The following is a 6,000-nucleotide window of genomic DNA, read 5'->3' on the forward strand; positions in this document are numbered from 1 at the left end:
GCTGTTTGCATAAGTACAAGCTTCATTTTAAACAAGATCAAATGCAAATGCACAGTAGATTTGCTTTAAATTAATGTTAAAAATCACAATAATTTCACATTTGTCCCTGAAAAAGTAAATACAGGAAATACTGTTACTATACAAATGCAAAAGCTATGATATGAAGAAAGTGTCCCATTGAAAAAGAAACATATAGAAAACTATGAGGATATTTCATCAGATCTATTTCTAAATGTAGGAAAAATAGAATTCCACTTTGTAGGATTATAATCATACAGAAAAGAATGGTATAAAAGCTTATTTCCATATTATCAACAGTTTGCTAGTCTGTTGGGAAATATAAACAATACTGAGGTGGGAGAGTGTTGGCCTATCCCGTAACAAAACTTAACAGGGAGAGTTAGGTGCACTTTTAGTAGCATCCATTGTGCTCAATAGTGATGAGTTTCTGCTCAGTAGGCAGACATCTTGGCCACTCTGAACACTCATGTCCTTCCAGGTCACCTCCTGGTTCAGTTGGAACCTCAGACTTAGGGGATGGCCTCCAGGGACTAATACCAAAGCCCTTAAGAGACCCTTGAGAGTGTCACCTCTGAGGGGATGGGAATGATAGAGACTGTGGGCAGAGTACAGGGAATGCTGTTCAGTCGCCAAGTCATGTCTGACTCTGCGACCCCATGGACTGTAGCATGCAGGCTCCTCTGTGCTCCGCTGTTTCCCGGAGTTTGCTCAAATTCATGTTCATTAAGTCAGTGATACTATCTAGCCAGCTCATCCTCCGTCATGGCCCTAAATCTCTCCCCTAAACCACCCTTCTTTTATAAACAATTTTAGTTTGCTTTTGGTCAGGACTGAAACACCAACCCCTTGTTTCACGTAAAAGTTTCCTGAGGCTCCTCTTTACTTGTCCTCACTGCCCTGTACCTCAGTTTTCTGAACACTTGCACGAATCTGCTCTCAGCTCCATCATGGTCTCTGCTTCCTTGAGCTGACTTCCTAGCACAAGCTTCTTTACCCTCAACCCCTCCCTAAGACCTGGAGCTAAAAACTCAGTCTCTTTCCTGGCTAGTAGTAAAGCCAGATACCCAGGCTGTCCTCTCCTGAACAGGATGATAGCATGATCAGAACACAGGCAAATCCAGAAAAACCTAACAGTTCTTCTCACAGCCAGATCTTAGAAATCAGAATATTCCCCTGCAATGGGAAGGGAATTACAACGATCTCTCACAAGTTTCCCTAGTTATTATTTGCTGTACTTTTAGAATGTGGACTAAGCTCGTGCGTGTAGTCTTTCTCTTGTGCCTTTGAACCTGGTACACTTCAGACAGCAACTTTCCATCTCAGCCAACACTCAGAAAGAGAGCATAAAACCACAATACCCTGGCTGTTCTGCTCATGCAACAAGGGAGAAATAATTTTTTAAAAAACAGCTAAAAAATGAGACAAAACATGGAATTCATTTCAGCATACTTGGAGAAATGATAAAAACACATCAATCCATTTTAACAGTTCAGTTCAGTCACTCAGTCGTGTCCAACTCTGCAACCTCATGGACTGCAGCACGCCAGGCTTTGCTGTCCATCACCAACTCCCAGACCTTGCTCAAACTCGTGTCCATCGAGTCAGTGATGCCATCCAACCACCTCATCCTCTGTCATCCCCTTCTCCTCCCTCCTTCAATCTATCCCAGCATCAGGGTATTTTCAAATGAATCAGTTCTTTGCATCAGGTGGCCAAAGTATTGGAGTTTCAGCTTCAGCATCAGTCCTTCCAATGAATATTCAGGACTGATTTCCTTTAGAATTGACTGATTGGATCTCTTTGCAGTCCAAGGGACTCTCAAGAGTCTTCTCCAACACCACAGTTCAAAAACATCAATTCTTTGGTGCTCAGCTTTCTTTATAGTCCAACTCTCACATCCATACATGACTACTAGAAAAACCATAGCTTTGACTAGACGGACATTTGTTGACAAAGTAATGTCTCTGCTTTTTAATATGCTGTCTAGGTTGGTCATAGCTTTTCTTCCAAGGAGCAAGCGTCTTTTAATTTCATGGCTGCAGTCACCATCTGTAGTGATTTGGAGCCCCAAAAAATAAAGCCTGTCACTGTTTCCACTGTTTCCCCATCTATTTGCCATGAAGTGATGGGACCGGATGCCATGATCTTAGTTTTCTGAATGTTGAGTTTTAAGCCAACTTTTTCACTCTCCTCTTTCACTTTCATCAAAAGACTCTGTTTTTCTTCTTTGCTTTCTGCCATAAGGGTGGTGTCATCTGCATATCTGAGGTTATTGATATTTCTTTTGGCAATCTTGATTCCAGCTTCTGCTTCATCCAGCCCGGCATTTCGCATGATGTACTCTGCATATAAGTTAAATAAGCAGGGTGACAATATACAGCCTTGACATACTCCTTTCACAGTTTGGAACCAGTGTGTTGTTCCTGTCCAGTTCTAACTCTTGCTTCCTGACCTACATACAGATTTCTCAGGAGGCAGGTACAGTGGTCTGGTATTCCCATCTCTTTCAGAATTTTCCACAGTTTCTTGTGATCCACATAGTCAAAGGCCTTGGTATAGTCAATAAAGCATAAGTAGATGTTTTTCTGGAACTATCTTGCTTCAATGATCAAACAGATGTTGGCAATATGATCTCTGGTTCCTCTGCCTTTTCTAAATCCAGCTTGAATATCTGGAAGTTCACAGTTCACGTACTGTTGAAAACTGACTTGGAGAATTTTGAGCATTACTTTCCTAGTATGTGAGATGAGTGCAATTGTGTGGTAGTTTGAACATTCTTTGGCTTTGCCTTTCTTTGGGATTGGGATGAAAACTGACCTTTTCCAGTTCTGTGGCCACTGCTGAGTTTTCCAAATTTACTGGCGTATTGAGTGCAGCACTTTCATAGCATCATCTTTCAGGATTTGAAATAGCTCAACTGGAATTCCATCACCTGCACTAGCTTTGTTTGTAGTGATGCTTCCCAAGGCCCACTTGACTTCACATTCCAGAATGTCTGGCTTTAGGTGAGTGATCACATCATCATGGTTATGTGGGTCGTGAAGATCTCTTTTGTATAGTTCTTCTTTGTATTCTTGCCACGTGTTCTTAATATCTTCTGCTTCTGTTAGGTCCATACCATTTCTGTCCTTTATTGTGCCCATCTTTGCATGAAATGTTCCTTTGCTGCTACTGCTGCTAAGTCACTTCAGTCATGTCCGACTCTGTGCGACTCCATAGACGGCAGCCCATCAGGCTCCCCCGTCCTTGGGATTCTCCAGGCAAGAACACTGGAGTGGGTTGCCATTTCCTTCTCTGTTTTCTAGAAGAGATCACTAGTCTTTCCCATTTTATTGTTTTCTTCTATTTCTTTGCATTGATTACTGAGGAAGGCTTTCTTATCTCTTCTTGCTATTCTTTGGAACTCTTCATTTAAATGGGTATATCTTTCCTTTTCTCCTTTGCTTTTTGCTTCTCTTCTTTTCTCAGCTGTTTGTAAGGCCTCCTCAGACAACCATTTTGCCTTTTTGCATTTCTTTTTCTTGGGAATGGTCTTGATCCCTGCTTCCTGTACAATGTCACGAACCTCCATCCATAGTTCTTCAGGCACTCTATCAGTTCTAATCCCTTGAATCTATTTGTCACTTCCACTGTATAATCTTAAGGGATTTAGTTTAGGTCATACCTGAATGGTCTAGTGGTTTTCCCTACTTTCTGCAATTTAAGTCTGAATTTAGCAATAAGGAGTTCATGATCTGAGCCACATTCAGCTCCCAGTCTTGTTTTTGCTGACTGTATAGAGCTTCTCCATCTTTGGCTGCAAAGAATATTATCAATCTGATTTCAGTGTTGACCATCTGGTGACGTCCATTGTAGAGTCGTCTCTTGTGTTGTTGGAAGAGGGTGTTTGCTATGACCAATGCGTTCTCTTGGCAAAACTCTGTTAGCCTTTGCCCTGCTTTGTTTTGTACTCCAAGGCCAAACTTGCCTGTTACTCCAGGTATCTCTTGACTTCCTACTTTTGCATTCCAGACCCCTATAAAGAAGAGAACATCTTTTCTGGGTGTTAGTTCTAGGAGGTCTTGTAGGTCTTCATAGAACTGTTCAGGTTCAGCTTCTTCAGCATTACTGGTTGGGGCGTAGACTTAGATTACTGTGATATTGAATGGTTTGCCTTGAAAACGAACAGAGTTCATTTTAGCTCTAAACATGCTATATTTGGTGCATTATGAGGCTCCAGAAGGAATACCAGATCAGCCCTACAGTACAGTGCTCTTGGGGCTCCCCACAGGTGGTGCTAGAGGTAAAGAATCTACCTGTCAATGCAGGAGATGCAAGTGACACGGTTCAGTCCCTGGGTTGGGAAGATTCCCTGGAAATGGCAACCCACTGCAGTATTCTTGCCTGGAAAATTCCACAGACAAAGAAGCCCAGCGGGCTTCAGTCCTTGGGGTTGCAAAGAGTCAGACACAACTGAGCACACACACACACACACACACACACACACACCAGCTCTTTTAGTTTGTGAGCAAGGCTTCTGTAGTCCTGATCAAAACAGCAAGAATGACTTGGAGACACTTGATTTACTAATGTTAGAAAACGATACTTTCAAAACTGTCATTTAATTTAGACTTCCTCTAGTTCAGACTGGCTTTCTTCCCGTTTACCTGGAAGAACTGTAGAATCAGAGAGATAATGTAATCCAACCACTCCATTTTACAAATAAGTAAATAGAGAATCCCTTAGGTTACATGACACAGCTCAGTTTTAGCAGATCACTTGACTCCTAGACCAGCATTCCTTCCATAAGTGATCAATGTGTAAACCAGAAATAAGTAAAATTTCTTTCTTTTTAAATTTTTGAAAATTAATACACATGAGTGTATACCCATTGTAAAATACCCAATACAAAAATATAAAGTGAAGTCTACCTCCAAACACATGCTGGTTAATCCATTCTCCTTTTCAGAAGTAATCCCTCTGAGTCCTTTCAGAAAATTTTCTATGCATTTACATACATAAGTATAAAAACTTAGGATTTAAAATCAAGTCATCTTGGGAACTATTTCTTGAGACCATGTTGGCATTAACACTTCAGGCAGGAGCTTCTGAGCTCCTTATTTTTCTCTAAGACGAATCTGTGTCAAACGTAGCAGCGGTTAACCATTTCATGGTTTTGTGCCATCTGGTTATGTGCCATCAAGCTCTATCATATTCTCAAGTTAAAAGGTGAATTTCAATGTGCAATATTGGTTTTCTTGTTGGAAATATAGTCAGTTTTAAATGCCACCAACTCAGGTCCATGCCTCATGAGAGAAGAAAATGAATGACCCACCCCCAAAATCCAAACAGATTTTCTTGACAGTTTGCTTGGCCCCCATCTCAGCAAAAGCATGCCATGCTGTGAAAAGCAGAAAGTTGTGAGGACAACCTATACAATCCCATTAAAAATAATCATAATAGCTAATGAAGGTTCTGGTAATGTGTTTTCCTTGTCACCTCCCTTAGCTGTTGTAACTTTCAAGCAACCAGTAAAATCGGAGTGTAGCAGGACGAGATCTGAGCTCTGTTCAGTCACTTTCTTTCCTGCTGTCTTCCCCATCCAGCTTTTCCCTCTCTGATTGTATCTTCCTACTTATTTCTGACTATGCATGGAAGCGAGCCACATTATCTGAGTTGTCACTATTATTGAAGAGAGCCATTTCATCATGAACTAGACTAGAGAGGACAGAAAAAGAGCCCTGGCCTAGAAGCCCCAGGGCCCAGCTTGCTGCCAGGCCTGGTATCTTCAGCTGTTTGACCCTGAGCAAGTCCCTTCATTTACCCACAGCTCTGAAGTGACAGAGTGAACAGAGGTGTTCTCTGAGGTCTCTTCCAGTTCAGTTCCCTTCTATTGGAAATTCAGTTCCCTTCTATTGATGTATTAGGAAGTGACTGACATACACCCACCTGTGTGCGCAGTGGTCCTCCTTTTATGAGTCCCTATACGTGAACACAGAC

This window comes from Bos mutus, chromosome 1, assembly GCF_027580195.1.
Source record: "Bos mutus isolate GX-2022 chromosome 1, NWIPB_WYAK_1.1, whole genome shotgun sequence".
NCBI lineage: Eukaryota > Metazoa > Chordata > Mammalia > Artiodactyla > Bovidae > Bos > Bos mutus.